This window comes from Acomys minous, assembly GCF_964271855.1.
Source record: "Acomys minous genome assembly, chromosome: 4".
Classification (NCBI taxonomy): Eukaryota; Metazoa; Chordata; class Mammalia; order Rodentia; family Muridae; genus Acomys; species Acomys minous.
This window is the reverse complement of record NC_140486.1, coordinates 91911325-91930496: the sequence shown is the minus strand read 5'-3', so window position 1 is coordinate 91930496 and position 19172 is coordinate 91911325. Positions and strand designations below refer to the sequence as shown.

At 41.5% G+C, this 19172-nt stretch overlaps 1 long non-coding RNA gene across 5 annotated transcripts in view; it reads right to left on the bottom strand.

The window, feature by feature from the left end:
* LOC311595883 overlaps positions 1-19172 on the bottom strand; it is a 68770-nt gene that overhangs the window by 8502 nt on the left and 41096 nt on the right. For all 5 annotated transcript variants that reach the window (XR_014778598.1, XR_014778599.1, XR_014778600.1 and 2 more), the window contains one exon: positions 2143-2371. This is a non-coding gene — a long non-coding RNA (uncharacterized lncRNA). The remainder of the gene's footprint in view (positions 1-2142; positions 2372-19172) is intronic.

Below are 19172 nucleotides of genomic sequence, written 5' to 3'. Positions count from 1 at the left end.
CTAGGAAAAAAAACAAATGCTTTCTCCCATTTCCTGCCTTGTTCTATCTAAGGACACAAGTTATCATTTAACATTGCCCTCTCAGTTTAGTTGATGTATATCCAGTTAGTATAACATGTCTTATAGGTAAATAATTATAATATGGACTGTATAATGCATATATCATATATTATACTATATATTGTTATAATACATATGCATATAATGTATTGCATGTATTATAAAGTATACACATTATGTAATATATGATTACATTATATATAACTGAATTGAATAAAATTAAATTTTTATAAAGAGTAGGGTGTATAATTGTATTATTTAATATGGAGATGCTTGGTAAACAATCACACATCATCTTGTGTTTGTGTTGAGAACCTTTAGTGTCTATGCTTGTAGCAATTGGAAGTTGTGACACTCACTGAACTCACCCTGCTGTGCATTAACTCCAGAATTTGCCCTGCATAAATAAAACTGACCCCCTGGCTAAGACCCAAGAATATACACCTTTTTCTTTCTAGCTGTATCATTCATTTGAGTTTGAGTGTCTCTTTTTGGATTATATTTTATTTTATCATGAAAGACAAATGCTATCAATTTGGTATCTCACCTTCAGTTTTTCATCAGTGTTGTCATATAATAATTTTCTTAGATCAAGTACCACTGGTTGTATTATTAGGATACTATCATAACTGATGTAAATGATTGTTTATGGCATTTCTTTGAGCACTTCTCTTTTCTTGTCTCTGTTTCTAAACTCTATTCAATTTCTGATAAACTGGATCTTGGAATTCAGTCTTTATTGTTACACTAGCCCTCTTTTGGGTATATAATTGGTAAATATTTTTGTCCATTCCCTAGGCTGTCTAATTGCTAGGAAGATGCTGTCCTTTGCTGTGACAATGGTTTCTTCTGCTGTATAGAAGTTTTTATCCTTATAAAACTATTGGGATCGTGTTCAGAAACCCCTCAGTTGAGCTGTGACTTTAGTCCTGGGTTATCCCATCACTATCTCCTTGAATAGCCTCCCTTACCCTGTAACTTTCTTTATCTAGTACAATTTTTGCTCTGACAGCGTAATGGCATTCAGCCTTTTATGTGGCGTAATTGTGAAACAACCAGGTTTAGTAGCAGCATCTGTAAGGGTTGGAGAATGCTGCATGCGGAAGTATGTAATTCTTGTGTCGAGTGTTTTAGACAGCCAGCTACCTAAGAGTTCATGATGGGGCATGTAATTACAGGATCCATTATTTCATTTGTGATAAATATAAGACAGACGAAAAATTAGAGTGTTTGGAGGCTTAAATCTCCCCCTCAAATGCTCAAGGAACCATCCACTTTGAGCCTTTATATTTCTCTATTTACAAGAATAGCTTTGATAAATCTACTGCTAATTCTAGTATTTGTGATTATTTGGTTAAATTTTATCTTAAAGGTTTATTTAGTTCTAATTAGGAAACCGCTCATTCCCTCATCCCAATATAATATCAATACAATCATTAGCCCATATGATATGTTGACCTGGTCCTGCAGACTCATCACGATGACAGAAGAAAAATGTGTGCATTGCAGAACGCATTCGTCATTAGTCCTAATTAGCAGTCTTTTAAATGGCATGCCTGAATAAATAACAAAGTTGGTGCCAAGGAACATGGGTACCCACTCCTTCCCCAGTTGTCGATGTGAGGCTTAGCTCCACTGCTGCCTGTTATTCCGAAGGCTTCCTTTACATAACTTGCAACTAATTAGCAATTATCAAAAGACGAATAAACTGTAGCTCGATTTTACAGAACCAAATAATCTGATCTCCCAAATTTCCTAGTCCATGTTAAATCTTGATTTATTTAATTAATTTTTTTAGAAAAAAATCTTTCCAAAATATTTCTCGGTCCTCCACCCTCACTTAGTCATGGAAGTATCACTGATGGGCTAATATTAAGAGGGGAGAAATGTTCTCCTAAATTCCCGCACTGTGGCTAAATCACTCCTCCCGGAAGCATGTTTATCAGCTCTGTGGGGCCGTGATGTGGTTTCTTGGCATTTTCATTTTGTGGGGGCATGTTGACTCAAGGAGATTTACACAGAATGACACCTCTCCCACCTCACAGTGGTACAGAAATCACTTTAATGATGACATTTACACACCTCAGATGTTTGGAACTTGGTACTGAAGACAGCTTCACAAGTCATCCCTTCCAATGACACTTTACCCAAGTGGATATTGAGCTTTTTGATTATTTGTGCAAGTCAATGTGAATCTCTACATCTTCAATCCTTCTTTCGAGATTCCTGATGGCTGCCTTTGTTGTTATTGTTTTCCAAAGTGCATTATTGGTGCTTCCATTATATGTTATTGATCCAACATCATGGAAACCTCAAGAGAAAAAAATATGTTTACAAGTTCAGCCAAGTTCACCACCTGCCTGTCATCCCAGGGCTTCTCTGTCCTGCTGTAAACTCTTTCTTTTGGCTCATAAATTCAATGTATTGTACATTACCCCAATTGGATATTAATCACGATCTTTCCATTCTCACCCAATATCATCATTATTCACTAGAAAAAGGCCAGTCGAAATACTTTGGTTTGCTTGTTCTAGTAACACAGCAAGCATCCATAAACACACCATAAAAAAGACAGTCATCGCGCTTTGTGATCTTCTGCCTTATCTTGACCCTGCTTATTCCCATCCAAGCTAAGTGTAGTAAATGCTGTACGATGCCTTTGCTGTCTTCTTCCCTCCGTCTCTTCCTCTGTGGTCCATTCTTTATCCCTCCCTCCCTTCATTCCCTCCCTCTCTCCCCTCCCTTCCCTTTTTTCCACCTCCCTGAGATATCGTTTTCTGTATATAGATTTCCTCACAGTCTGTATTCAACAGCTAGTTTTGCTTTGCTTCCTCACAGCTTTTGATTGACAGAGTTTAAAGGTCACGTGATCCGTCTGTTTAAAGTACACTAGTACAACAGTGTGAACTGAATTCAAATAGTGGGTATCATAGCTAAAATTCATTCCAGAGTATTTATTTCTCCCAAATAACTGTATACCCTTTAGCTGTCATCTCCTGTTTTCTCTCATGCCTTCTCCTCCTACTCCTTTCACCTCAGCAAAGCATTAATTTACTTTTTAATCACTAAATGTCTCTCTTGGATATTTCATATAAATAGGAACATGTATTATATATTCATTGTATACCATAATATACATTTACTGTAAGTGGTTCATCGATGGAGTGACATTATTCCATTTTTTTTTTCCAAAGACCAGCTCCAGCTGTAAGGACTGGGAAGGGGTATTAGCATAAAGTGAAGACAATGACCGCCTTGAAATTTCAAGCAATGGCCCCCAATGGTTCTTTATTTATACAATTGCAATCCTGCTAGCCTGAGCAGTGACATCAGTGGTTATTTTATTTAGAGAAATCATAACATCAGTACTACATAAGCCCCCCTCAGTATAAAAATCCCTCAGTAGTAGTTTTTCTTCCTCCTTCCCCCTCCCACTGGGTCACTCACCCCCAGCCATATTTTGCACTACAAGGCACAATTTCAGCAAGCCAAAAATAAATGTCTAGAGAGACAGGTCCTGTGGACATGAGCACATGCCCAACTGGCAGCCAATGCGGTTACATGGTTATACAAGGTGAAAGACAGGTTAACCATTTGTGGGTATAAGTCCATTCATCAAATAGAATCCTTCTGTCACAGTACTTTTTAATTTGTAGACAGAGACATGCCTGTTGTGCCCAACAACCTTTCCTGATATGCACCTATCAATTTCTGATACTATCTTTCTAAGAACCATTTTTAAGTCTCTATCAATCAGGCACAGCTTCCCCATTTTTTTTTAACTTTTATTATCATAATTTATACACATCATATCCCACTTATAATCCCCTGGATCTTATCTTCCTGTTACCACCCTCCCTCCCTTTTCTGCCCTATTCCCATCCCCCAGACCTCTGACAAGTGGGGTCCTGCCCCCCGCCCCCACCTTCTGACCATGGCCTATAGGTCACATCTGGATGGTCTGCATCCTCTTCTGTGTTCCCACAGGGCCTCTCCATCAAGGGGCAGTGGTCAAATCTCAGGCACCAGAGTTCCTGTCAGGGGCAGTCTTCCCCCTCTACCCTCCCCTTTTCCATGTGGAGAATAAGCTGTTCATTAGCTACATCTAAACATCTAGGTGCTCTGCTTGCAATGTCCTTGGTTGTTGCATCAGTTTGTTCAGTCTTCTCTCCTGCCCCCCACACCCAGGTCCAGATCTGCCAGCCTTAATAGTTTCCTCATGGTACTCAAAACACTTAACCAAGACTCTGGCTTTCCGTCTCAGTATCTGTTCTGATCCCCTGCTGGGTGGAGTCTCTCAATGACATCTATGTTGGGCTAATATAATATCCACTTATTTTTATATATTTTATTGATTTATTCATATTACATCTCAATTGTTATCTCAGATCTAGCCAATGGACAGGACATTCTCCACAGTTGAGTGGAGAGTAGAGACTGACTATCACGTGAACTCTGGTGCCCCATATTTGACCACATCCCCTGGATGGGGAGGCCTGGTGGCACTCAGAGGAAGGATAGCAGGCTACCAAGGAGAGACTTGATACCCTATGAGCATATAAAGGGGGAGGAAGTCCCCCTCAGTCACAGACATAGGGGAAGGGAATAGGGGGAAAGTGGGAGGGAGGGAGGAATGGGAGGATACAAGGGATGGGATAACAATTGAGCTTCCCCATTTTTAAAGGCTCTGTTGATCAGCTTCCTCAGAACACTTACGTAAGCAGGACCCATTGCTCTCCACAATTGCCACAGGCTTACTCAGTGTGACGGCAACTGTTTCTTTAGGGACATGATTACATGTCCCACGATACCCAGGATTAATGGTCACGTTTGGAGGATCAATAGAGATAGAGAGAGGAGGCTTTTACCCCTTGAAAGAGTACTGAGAATCAGCCCCCGGGCTTTGAGATTGAGTGACCCCGGCCTTGCCCATGACTGACAAAGTGAAACTATCCTGCTGTGAGTATGAACAAGCACAGCAAGAGCCAGGAGAGCTTGCAGCACACACACAATGTAGGCATAGATCCTTCCCAAGTAGGAAGGGGTCTCCAAGGGCCTTGCAATAATACTGTCACGCCAGTGAAGCATTCGCGTGCTATTCCCTGTAGATGCTACATGGCCACCGCCACATTTTGAGATGGAATAAAATATTCCACTATATGGGTTTTTTTCGTACATAATCCATCCATCCATTACTTGATGGGTTTTGGCTGTTCTAAGCAACAAAACTACGAATTTTTGTGAGGAAAAAAAAAGTTTGTGTGTTTCTCTTTTATCTATTTCCAGTAGCAGAAGTGTTGGATGCTAGGTTAGCTCTCAGGCTAGAGTGTAAGAATCTGTAGGGCTATTTTCAAAAGCAACTGTACCACTCTCCACGCCCACCGGAAGTAGAACATGGACTAGATCTAAAGCCTGAGTGATGTCATGGCAGGCTTTGGGGGTTTGTTGTTACTGTTGACTTGATTGTTTCAGACAAGGTCTTGTGTAGCCGAGCTCGCCTGGTCCTCCTAAGTTCCTTAAGTAGTTGAAGGTGACCTTGGCATCCTGAGTCTTGGCCTCCATGGCCCAAGTGCTAAGATTACAGGCACTTGCCCCCATATCCAGTACATTATGGTTTTGATTTTCAGTTGCTCAGTGAATAATAATGTTGTTCTTAGCCTTTGCTTGCTAGCAGCATTTCTTTGTTTAAGGTACTAATAATACCCAAATCTTCTGTTGCCAAAATCAGTGGCCATCCTTTGACCTGAGCTTATGAGATGCCCACCTAGAAGTGGAACAGTCTGTCTTGACAGCCTTCGTGCTCTGAACTCTTGGTGTCCTTAGCACATGTCCTTCTGGGTGCTCCTTCTGCTTCGTTGTCCATTTATACTCAGCCTCTCTGTTGACTCTGATTTCTACTGACATTTAGAACTTAGTTCTTAGAAGTCCCTGTGAAATGTCATGCACGGAAGATGCAAGACATCCAAGTGCACTGAAGTACCATCTCTGTACGGATTCTGAAAGCTACATACCATTTCAGTACATTGTATTTATCATATTTGCTTCTAACTTATTATAACTCATTTATGTTTATATCTAGCCTCTCTAGATGATAGGAGAGTCCATCCACATGTCTAATTTTAAGAATGTTTTTGACTTCTCATTCCTAGCAGGCAATCAATTATCAACTATTGAATGTGCACCTTCCCAAAACACTTAAGCCAACTCATTGTTCTCTCTGTGTGTCTCTCTCTGTCTCTCTCTGTGTGTATCTCTATCTCTCTCTATCTCTCATTCTCTGTGTCTCTCTTTGTGTCTCTCTGTGTGCTCTCTCTCTCTCTCTCTCTCTCTCTCTCTCTCTCTCTCTCTCTCTCTCCAGTCACAAAACAATTGCATCTTTTTTCTTCCCTATTCTACTATAGTACAATGTTAGTCATCTTCCACATTTATACTTTCTTTGCCCAAACCCACAAAATTCATTTTTCAGTGATAGGAAAAAGGTAAACTTCTAAAAAAATAACTCAAATTAATTTCTTGTCTATATTATTCAGTGAATTTGAAAACAACAAAGAAAATGGTCACAAGTTTTTGTAGGAATCACTTCTGGTGTAACATTATTAAACATCCTTATAGCAACAGCGTGTGGTGTGTTTCTTGGTTCTCAGGTCTTCCTGGACCAGTTTGTAGCATTTACTCTCTGCATCTTGGGTACTTGAACTACCTTGATGGTTCTCCTAGGGGTCCAGACACAATCTTCAGAAATCTCATCTCCCATCCTGCTTTATGATATGTCCTCTTCCTACATCTAGTGGTTTCCTTTCTCTGGAAACCCCCAAATAATAATACAATAGCACGAAAGAGAAAAGAAATGTATTGGTATTTTTTATTTTATATTTTGTGTGTGTGTGTGTGTGTGTGTGTGTGTGTGTGTGTGTGTGTGTGTGTACAGGTGCTGATGTGTGAGTGTATATGCATGCATGCATGTAGAGGACAGAGGACAATCTCTAGTGTCATCTTCAAGAATGCTGTCCACCTCATTTGAGATGTGGTCTCTCGTTAGCTTACAGCTCATCAATTAGGCTAGACTAAGTCCAAGGGATTGTCCTGTTTCTACTGCCTCATTGCTGGGAGCTTAGGTTCACAATACCATATCTGGCATTTTAATGTTGGTTCTGAGGATCCAAGTCAGGCCCTGATGCATATGAGCAAACATTTAACAGTGAAGCTATCTCTCCAGATGCAGTATTTTATCTCAATAAAATAAGGCTTTTAATTAAATATGGTATTTAGCCCAAGTGACCCACTAGAGAACTAAAGGCTGGAAAGAAACTGAAGTAAACAAATGGGTAGATTATTATAGCTGAAGATCCTCAATTAACAGGTCTGCACTCATATTCAAGGAAGCCTCTAAGGAGCTCACAGCATTCTGCCCTGTGTTCTTTTCTTTTAGCAATTTGTTATGCACTGAGAAATAAATGACACAGTGATCAAAAGAGTGAGTAATGCTTGCAATAATGACAATTCATTAGGGAACAGGTTAAATATCCAGAATGTTCTCAACAGGGAGGAAGTTGGCATACATCGTTTGAAATTGAGCAGGACCCTGTATAAGATCACTTATATCAGTTGCCACTTTGAATTATATTAACACAGACAATAAAAGGAGATGGCTCTGGGGCTGGAGAGATGGCTCAGAGGTTAAGAGCACTGGCTGCTCTTCCAGAGGTCCTGAGTTCAATTCCCAGCAACCACATGGTGGTGGCTCACAACCATCTAAAATGAGATCTGGTGCCCTCTTCTGTTGTGCAAGCATATATACAGGCAGAACACTGTATACATAATAAAACAATCAATCTTTTAGAGAGACAGAGAGACAGAGACACACAGAGACAGACAGAGAGACAGAGAGAGAGAGGGATGGCTCTGTGGACAAAGCACTTGCTACACCATTAGAAGACTTGGTTTTGAATCCCCAACACCTGGGTTGCTGCGGCTTGCTGCCCAGGCAGTCCTAGCCAAACCTGTGAGCTCCAGGTTCAACAAAATTTCCTCTCTAGAGAAGCTAAGGTGAAAGGCATGGAAGGATGGTTCAGTGGTTAAGCGCATGTTGTGCTCTTGCAGAGGACCTAGATTTGGTCCCCAACATCTACAGCTGCTACATGAACACATATATATGAAAATAAAATATTTTAGGTGAAAAGAATTGAAGAAGATGCCCAATGTTGATCTTTGGCCTTCAAACACACACACACACACACACACACACACACACACACACACACAAGAAAAAATACAATAAAATAAAAGAGGCACATTATCTGTCTTTCTCATGATACACAGCTAGAAGCTCAAAGTCATGATGAGGTGTGGTACAGCTGACACTTGCTAGAAGCAGATTCCTGGATTCTGCCATTCTTTATCCGCTCTGTTTCAGGATTGGATGAGGTGTCCTGGCATCTGCCTGGGACACCCTCTCTAAGTAGCATGAATGCACTACCCATCTCATAGGATCACTACAGAGATTAACAGTCCACCATATAAAAGCATGTGGCTTCTCCAGAGCACTCGGGCGTTCTCTCCAGTCACTTTAATGGTTATCTTGACTGACACTTCTATAAAGTTCCCTGCCTAGAGCAAACTCCCCACTAACTTTCCCTTCCTGCCTGTCACTCTTGCAGCCTTCCAAAGCAAGTCTTTTCTTCCTTCTAGTGTATATTAATTTGGGTCTACTCTGAATACAATAGTCACATGGAGACTTTTTGAAAATAACGTCTTCAGGCTGGAGAGATGGCTCAGCAGTTAAGAGCACTCACTGTTCTTCCAAAGGACCCAGGTTCAATTCCCAGCACCCACATGGCAGCTCACAACTGTCTGTAACTCCAAGATCTGAGACCCTCACACAGACATAAATGCAGGCAAAACACCAATGCATATACAATAAAAATAAATAATTTTTAAAAGTTTTTGAAAATAAAATAATGTCTTCAAGCACTGTATCTACCTGCTAGGGGATGATCAGCCTTCTTCTAAGGGACTGCAGAACAACTGAAGTGTCCTGAGGCGTGCGGAGAATGTCCAGCCTTGCCTGCACTAGAACAGTGTTCCAGAGACATATATGAGTAGAAGGGTGACCCTATGTCCCCTATAGGAGGACATCGTCAGCTGAGGAGACTTGAGCCCCCACTTTTTCTCATAATCTCGGGCCCTCGGGATTTCGTACCTGTCCCCACACAGTTTAAAAATGCTCTTCACATTATGAGTCATTATTTCATGCCACGTCAGCGCCAACGTCTCACACAGTGCTTTCTCAAGACTCACTGTGCATGCGGCTCCCCTGGGGATTTATTAAAGAGAGATTCCACTTCAGTATACGGAGGTGGATTCTGAGGATCTATATGTTTAACAAGGTCTTCGGTGACTCATTGACGGCCACCACCAAAACTCTAAATATTAGTAAATGTTAATGTTAATAAAAAATAGTCAAGAATTAAAAATTCTACCTCAGATATAATGCAAAATAAATTCCATCGAGATAAGACGAGGAGACAGAGGTTTGGCTCAAATGTGTAAGAATGGTGAAGAAATTGGAAAATGATGGAAATTTTCATACTACGAAGCATTGCCTGAGAAATATCTCTAAGGGCTTTTCCTCAATAGAATATATCAGCGTAGCAATTGCTTCCATTTCTGCAGCTATGAAAACACCTCTTCATGCTCCAACGATTCCCAAGTCTCCCATTATGCATATTCATTAGGTGACAGTTCTCAGTGACAATGATGGAAAAATAAAAAGCTTCTGGGGGCAACGGGGGATCCAGGTGTCTGGTTTTGGCCCATTTGGTGTCAGTTACTGGAGAGTGTTTATTATTTTGCAGACTGCAGGTAGCTGTGAGTTCTGACTCAGTATCTTACTTTAAGGGGTGAGAAGAAATGACTCCAAAAAGACAGCAGCAAGCACTTGAGTTATCTATTACTTAACTGTTAATATATTATTAAAATATGTTCTCAATTTAAAATACTTTATGAAATGAAGAGACATATCATGGAAATGAGAAGCAATTTTAGCAGAGAAGTGTTCTGCCTCATCAAAACTAATTGTTATTTGCATGTTTATTAGTAAGATGAGCTCAAACCCAGACAACAATGGAAGGAAAACATGTATTCTATGCTCACAAAGTATTTAAGAATTACTGACATTCCCACGCTTTTACAATGATTAACAAAAACTGTATGCTTTGAAATATTAGTTTTTCAAAGAGTATATGTATGTGTGTATATATATATATATGTGTGTGTATATATATATATATATACCTTTTTAAGTAATAAATTATAATAATGAAAGTAAGTTACAAGTAAGATTTGGAATAATCAAACCATCAAACAGTGCCCTTAGCAAGCATTGTACCTCTACTACTAAACTACTTCTCAACCGTAATAGAATAAGTTATAAATTAGTCATAACAAATTGAAAATCAGAAATTTTATGCTTAAAGCATTTTTAAAAATAAGATTACATAGTTTCAATTATACTATGCCTCCTAAGATATGCCAAATCCTACTGAGTCATTTCACTTTAAAATAAAGGGCTGTGGGGGTGGCTCAGTGGGTCAGAGCATTTGGTACTTATCCTCAGCACCTGTGTACCATGTGAGTGTCCTCATGACTGTGACCCCAGTGTGGGGCAGGGGTGAAACAGAAGGACTCTGAGGCTTGGTGGCTACCAGTCTAGCTCAACTTTAGTGAGAGACTTGGTCTAAAAGGAATAAGGAGAGAGTTGTAGAACAGGACACTCATGTCTCCCTCTAGCCTCTGTATGTACCTGCAGGGAGGCGTGCACACGCACGCACATGCACAAAGCCCTGTACTTTCAACTGCATTTCTAATGCTGGCAGTCCTGTGGACTAAGCTGGTAAGTTGCAAAATCCTACATTAACACTCTCCAGATAGTGTCAAATTTCAATTGAATTACAGAACACGCTGTTGCTGTTGAGTTGATTGTTGTGAAGAAGAAAGAAGAATCCACACAGTTGATGTTGCAGTCGTCTGTGACTGGAAACCAATCAAGAGAAAACACTCCGGGAAGTACAAGCGTAGGACATTTTTAATTATCCACTTGGTATTTGTAGGTCTGAATTTAAAGTGACACCCATCAGTCTAGCAATGACTATCTCCGTGCAGTTGCCAGGCAAAAGAGAGAGAAATTGGTTAAGAATAATACATGGAAAAAAATTAAAAATAAAAAATAAAAAATAAATAAAAATTAAAAATAAAAAGAATAATACATGGACAGTGGACAGTGTGAATTGAACAAAGCATTCTACAATGTGTGAGCTAGGCTGTTCTCTGTGTTCTTCAGGGCAACGAGTTCAGGAAGCTTATCCATTAAGGAAAATATAAAGATCAGTGTGACAGCTGAGCTTGTTTCGTTCATTGATCTGTCATCATGGCTGGGTCAAGGTAATCAAACATTTGGTCCACATAATTCTGGACGTGTTCTCTAAAACTGTTTGTGGATGATGTTTACATTTAAATTTTTAGCTCTCCATAATGTGGGTGAACCTTATTTAACTACAGACCTGAATGGAGCTGGTGAGACCTCCCCACATGAGAGGAATTCTGTTTTAGCAACCTGCTATTTGAGTCCACACGTCAGCTCTTTCCTGATTGTATAGTAGACAGCATTTGGCTTCACAGAAGATGGTCTCAGGGGAGAATTTCAGGTTTTCCCTGGCTATGGTTAGCTGCTTCCCCGCTACAATCTAGATTCACCAACCAAGACTTCACGACCATGTGATCCAATCCCTGTCTCCATTTCTAGCTCTCCATGTGTTTCAGTCTCTCTGTCTCTCTGTCTGCCTCTGTCTGTCTCTGTCTGTCTGTCTGTCTGTCTGTTTGTCTCTCTCTCTATCTATCTATCTATCTATCTATCTATCGATGTATCTATCTACCTCCCCCCCTTTACTTCTATTTGCTGTTATAGTCTAAATATGAAATATTCCCTCCCACACAGCCTCATGTGTTGAATATTGGTCTCCAGCTAGTGGCCCCAGGAGATAGTGGAAACTTTTGGAGATATAGTATTGGTAGAAGGGACAGACAGGTCATTGGGCCATGCCATTAAAGGACCTGTTGCCTCTTTCTGCATTTCTCACTCGGTTGTCTGATTCTCTGAGATGAGTGCCTTCACTCTTCCACACCCCCTGCTGCCTTGATGTTCTGTCTTTCTACACCATCACCCGAAGCAACGGGGTAAGTTCCACAGGAATGGCAACCACCAGCCAAAAATGGACTCCTTCCTTTTCAATAATGCCTCTTGGATATTTGGCACAAGACCAGAAGCTTCACTTGCATAATTAGGTGGGTGAGTTTGGTACTTGCATGGATTCGGAGTATAGACAGGCTAGATGAGAAGGTTACTTTCTGAAACAAGTGGATTAATTATCAATTAAGTACAAAATGCTTTATAATTTTTAGAATATGGTATGTTATGAAAGGCCAGACTTCTTCAACTCCCTTTAGATTTGTTTAATCTTCCAAGGTACTCAGGGAGTGAGGTGTTGAGACGCACCCGCTTCCAGTAGGAAGTACTGGAAGACGTCGTTGTTATCTTGAAAACTGTCATGACATTCAGGTTTAATCACATTTGGAAAAATTAGAAATTAATTTTGAACGCTAATCCACATCAGGTGGCTCACTGAGCTAGATAAATCTTGACATTATCCCTTCAAGATTCCTCCTTCCCACGTGTACGTTTTACTTTAAGATATGCAAATGTGTGCTGCAGCTGATGCTGAGATCTTGTTGATTCCCAGCCAAGGCCTAAGCATATCACATAGTAGTACTTTTATTTTTATGAAACAAGTACATGTGTGTTCAAGCTATGAGTGTGGGTGAGCGTGTGCTCCAAAGGGAAGTACATTTTAGGCAACAAGCCATGACCTACTTTGTGGAACATAATGCTTCAGTTGGGGATTTATGAAGGCACAAATTTCAAAAATCAAGTGATGGAGAGCTGTTTCCACCAGTGCACAAAAACACCGTCATCCCACACCCAAGTGAAGTAAAGGAGACACTAAGGAAACTGTGAAGATTCCGTTATCAAAAATGTCCAGGCCCAGGGCTAAGGAGATGTCTCAGTATTTAAGAGCATGTGCTGCTTTTGTAGAGGACCCAAGCTCAGTTCCCAGATCCTACAGTTGGGGGTAACTGCTACATGTTACTCTAGTTCTGGGAGATCTGAGGCCCTATTTTAAACTCCGTTCACCTGCATCCATGTGCACAAGCAAGCACATGGAGTGGGGAGGAAGGAAAAGGGTCTATAAACATTAGAGACCCATGTGTTGAAGTTTGTCAGTAACCCAACTCTGGTCCCATGAATCTGCAGACGTAGTAACATTACAGTGAACTAATTACATACACAAGTGAAATGAGATTTCAATAATGTCCTACAAGCCATATGAATTTAACTTGGCTGGTCTGATATATTACCATAACTTTGAAAAATATTACTATAGCAGGGTGAGCTGTATAAGGGACCTCTGTGATATGCCTTACAACCTCATTTTAATTTACAGTTAGATCAAAATGAAGTTAAAATGAATAGCAAAGATTGATTTTTCATTCTGTATGTATGTGTGCACATCTCTGTGCAGGTGCACATGCCTATGAGTGTAGAAACCATATGTCAAACCAAGTGCTTTTATCAATCTCCAACTGATTTTTAAAGACAGGGTCTCTCACTGAACCTGGAGTTCACTGACTTAACTAAACTGGCTGGCTAGAGAGTTTCCGGGAATAGATGCTTGGAAGCTGCATGCAAGACCTCATGCTTGCCCACTGGTACCATCCAAGCCAACTTTCTAGCCATTCAGGTCATCCTGAATTTAGCATTTTACTAGACGGGAAGTCATGTCTCATTAGGTCCTAAACTGTTCAATTTGTACTTTTTGGCCAAACAAATAACCTTCTTTGGCCCTTCCTATCTTGTACCTACTTTTATTGGTTTGTTTTGCTGTTGAGTGTTTTAGTTAGGGTTTCTATTGCTGTGAAGAGACACCATTGACCATGGTAACTCTTATAAAGGAAACCATTCCACCAGGGCTGGCTTACAATTTCAGAGGTTTAGTCCATTATCATCATGGTGGGAAGCGTGGCGGCGTGCAGGCAGATGTGATGCTTTAGAAAGAGCTGAGAGCTCTCCTGCTAGGTCTACAGACAGCAGGAAGAGAGAGAACCTGGGCCTTTGAAACCTTAAAGTGACACTTTTCGAAGCCCATTGGCACACTTCTTCCAACAAGGCCACACCTCTAAGTAGGTCTTCCTTCCCTGGGAGGCTTTTGCCCATCAACCCACAAGAGCAAGAGGAGCTTGGAAGGTCTTGAGCACGAAAGAACAGCCTCTAGGAACCATTTCAGTGAGATAGCTCAACTTTATTTGGGGTGAACAAAGTCTCTACAGTCCTTGGGGACTAAGGGGAGCTCCCAGGTTAGGTGTACATAATTGGTTATAACTAGATATTCCAATGATGCTTTGCATCTGGCAGCACGCTCCTACCATATGAATGGGAACACAATACCTAAGTATCCTGTAGGCACAGGGAGGGGAGAGCTAGCAGGGAGCTGTGCCAAAGGCCATATAGCAGATGTGGTTGCACCTTTGCCTAAAGACATTCTCCAGATGAGGTCAGGCAGAGAGTAGGGGGCACTGCTGTGGACGAGGGAATCCTCCATCTAGCTCAGAATGGCTATCCAGGCTGGGAGGACAGCGACTTCAAACATCAGGGTCCTCCAAACACCTATCCCAACATTGTCACGCCTCCTAATCTGTATTAAGTAGTGCCACTCCCTAATGGCAAAACATTCAAATATATGAGACTATGGGGGCCATTCCTATTCAAACCACCACACTGAGTTTTGAAAGGTTTTTTCAGACACGTTTGGTCTGTACGATTATTCTCAGCTCCTGACGTTCTTTCGAGCTAGTGCGGGAATTTTTGAGCTTGTTGCTCTTTTGTTTTTGTTTTTGCTTTGAAGAGATGCTGTAATTTATGACCAACATTTTGTCAGCGTCTTATTTTATGGATTTCACTTCCACTATTACCTCTAAGAAACTGTTGCTTAACTCAAGGTCACAGAGATTTTTATCCACATGAATAGAAGAAAGGCAATACTTAGACTCTACTAGTGGGGAGATACATTTTATAACCTCTTAGGAAACATTTCAAAGTCTCTAAAAAATAGGATATTTCTGCAATGTGGCTCATTCCTCCCACCCTCAGACCTTTGTTTAAAAGAAAGTAAAACATTAGGCTATATAAAGTCGTACACATAGATGAGTATTGCAGCCTCAACTTTTAAAAGTCAAGAGTAAGCCAAGTTTCCAGTGGTAGATGAGTGGGTCACAAACCAGGGTCTATCTTGTATTAGTCAGGGTTCTCCAGAGGAGCAGAAATCCATTATCAAACCCTATAGGCCCCGCCCATCTAACCATCCAGCCTCACAAGCTGACATAACACACCAATTACAGTCAAGAGTCCAGATTGATGGGAGGGGTGGTCCTTTCCTGCTAGTCTTCTGTAATGAGAGGGATTTGTAATCAGAAAGCAGTTCAGCTCATCTTTACCACTTGCATTTGCGATACCTCAGGCAAATGAAGAAGAATGATAGCAATAACAACAATACCCGGCTTTATGAAAATGTTTTCCAGGCTCCACAATGAACATATTATGTAAGTTCTTTCTCCATTCACCATGTTAGAATAAAGTCTCCCTTTGTATATATATGAAGTCTTAGAGGGTCTGAGGAACAAGCCCGTGATTACACAGCTTATAGGTCGCATGTGGGATTCTATCTGAGCGTGTTATAGGTACTAGAATTCTGGGTTATGAGCTCAATAGTCTTATCAATGAGTAGCTACCTATTGAAGGGTCATAAAAGTAACTGGGGTCAAGAGAAGCCAAAGTGGAGTCAGCCTAACCCAGAACCAAATTATTGTATGGCTTTTCAGCAAGGCAAGATGTTAATTTAGAAGTCACATAGAATCAGATCCCAATGCAGAGTGGCGTAATCCTGACAACTTTTGCCTCCCAGGGAAGGTACAAATGGATGGATGTACATGAACTCTGATCTCACCCTTTCAAAGCCTGCCCTTACTGAGCCAGAAGCCTCCCCTCTCTATTTGAATACTGTTATCCATGTTTGATCATTCTAGACTGTAAATCAAGTTCTTAAAAACAAGAAAAGGTTTGCTGTGTGATAGAGGTAGAAATGGTCCTCCCATTTGGTCTGGATGTGCATCCTTCCACCTCCCAGGGCACACAGTCAGTGATGTACTTCCTCTAACTAGACCCCCAATCCAACAGTTTCTGCAGCTTCTCAGTGATCCATTAAATTATGAACCCATTAGTGGATTGATATGTCAATGAGATGAAAGGCCACACGATTCAGTTGTTTACCTAAGGTCCCTCAGCTGGCCACCAAGCCTTTAGTGCATGGCCCTTGAACATTTTAGATCAAACCATAACAGCTACATCCTCCATTTGTTTCTCTCCTGGTCTCTGGGACGGAGTGACTGTTGTCCTTCTTCCCGTCTCATCTCAGCTCCCTTCTTTCTACCTATGTGGTCCCTTTTCCATCTTTCCAATTCTTTGAGCTAAGAACACAGCTTGAGTGTTACCTTCTGACATTGAAACGACATGTGGAGTTACCATCTGGAGAAAAAAACAAATGCTACCCCCATAAAAGACATGTCTACTTCCTAAACCAAAGAATCCGTGAGTACCACCTGACATGGTGCCTTAACTAGGGTTTCAGTGGCTGTGAAGAGACACCATGACCATGGCAGCTCTTATAAAGGAAAACATTTCATTGGGACTGGGTTACAGTTAGAGATTTATTCCATTATCGCCATGGTGGGAAACATGGTGGCATGCAGGCAGGCATGATGCTGGAGAGGAAAGTGAATGCCACACTAGGCCTACCTTGAACATATGAGATCTCAAATCCCACCCCACAGTGATACACTTCTTCCAACAAGACCCTTCTTCAACAAGGCCATACCTCCTAATAGTGCTACCCCTTCCTGATGGTGTCATTCACTTAGCCACCGGATGGCTAAGTATTCAGACACATGAATCTATGGAGAGCATTCTTATTCAAACCACCACACATGGCAAATGATGCAACATGCAATAACGCACCTGAGGAGAGGGGGTTACCTTGGAATACCCTGGATCTCAGATCTAGTGAGATCTCTGCTTCAAAGCACCAGGGATAGAGAGATTCCACAGACACACAAAGCCTTGTAGAGAAGGAGATAAATTAGAGAGAAGCATCCACAAGGCAGGAGTCCCTGCAGCCACCAGAGCTAGAAAAGGCAAGAGACGGAATCTCACCTTGGGCCTTTGGAAGCATGCACACACACCCCACCCCCATGACCAGATAACTTCATTTCATCAGGACAAAATCCATTCCACACTTTGAACTTCCAGAACAATGAGATGCTGAATGTGTAATGAACCACACAGCAACAATATAATTCAAAATATACCAACTGATAAAATGTGCTTAAGGCTTGGAAAAACTATCTCAGTAGACCTAGCAGACGCAAGCTTCTCCCTGCCATGAACTAACCATGGGTCTTTCTTCCTGAGGTTGTCATAAAGATCGGCAAGAGGAAACCTGGAAAGCCCCAATCAGTGGACTCATAATAAACAACGGCTTCTGCATGCATCCTGTTTACTACGCTGTGATGCGAAGACTCTGCAGCCTCACACGCTTCTGATGCTCAAAGGCACATATGAGTCAAGGAAATGTTGCAAGAAACAACCATACAAAAAGAAAGTGTTAGACTTCATAGTGGAAAAAAAAAAAAAAAGGAGGCTGAGCAAGCCATGAGAAGCAAGCCAGTAAACAGCACTCCTCCATGGCCTCAGCATAGGTTCTAGGTTCCTGCTTTGCTTTAGTTCCTACCCCCACCTCCTTTGGTGACGAGCTGTTCCATGGAAGCAGAAGCAAAGTAAACCCTTTCCTCCCTAACTTGCTTTTGGTCATGGTGTTTTGTCACAGCAATAGGCAGAAATTGGTACCATGATACCGGGGTCTTGCTGAGAGAGGCCTAATCGTGTTGTTTGAGAGAGGATTGTGAAAGGACTTTGGGCTGGAAAAGCCATTGAGTGTACAGACTTTGGTGAGTTCTGTGGGAACTTGAAAGATAAGAACATTGAGGGCAATGCAGCTGATGGAGGGCGGACTTGTGACATTCCGTAGGAAAGTCCAAGACCCACTTATAACGAAAAGCCATTGCTTGGTTATTTTGGTTATGGGCATCAGGGCTGAAGAATTGGCTGTGACTAAGAAGCTTCCAGAATCACTAAAGTGAAAGCTTTGCTTTGCTGGGAATAACCGCCACTGATCAGCTGGGACTGAGAAATCAGCAGTGATTAAGAAGAGAGTGGCACTGCTGAGGTTAAAGCTTCTGGGAAGTGTTTCCCCAAGGTCAACACACAGAAGGGTGTGTTTGAGAGGTAGCTGGGATTTTTTTGTGTGCTGGCAGCGTGGAAGATGGTCATTTGTATGAGTCACCCAGATGGTACTGGTTTTGAAGACATGAAAGGATCCTGGAGAGGAGCTGAAGTTAGGCTCTGTGAGAGACTAGGAGAGACCATTGGGGAAGCTGCTGTTTCAGTAGCAGTTGAAGACCGAAGATTAATGAGTCATTCAGAGAGGTTGAAGCCTGGCACTGTGACGGGAACATACCGAGGAAAGGCTATCGAAAGAAGTGCAGCCTAGTTACAACAGAAGACCACGGCATTTCAGAGATACCAGTACCATGGGACAACTGCCAAGATCAGCAGCCGCCATTGAGTGGAGCTGGCCTGAGACTAAGAGACAAGCTGCGTGTGCTGCAGAGGGTGGAACACCCCCCCCAGAAGGGACCCCAGCACTTTGGAGGAGGCCAGAAGATTGTGAGTGAATCCAAGACATTTAACACCAAGTGCTTCACACTGTTGGAGTTTTGCTTTGCTTTGTTCAGATTGTGACTGTGTCCTGTTTCACCCAACTTGGAATTTTAAAAAATGTTTAACTTACTATGATTTTTTGTTACAGACACCCTCAGTTGAGAGACATTGA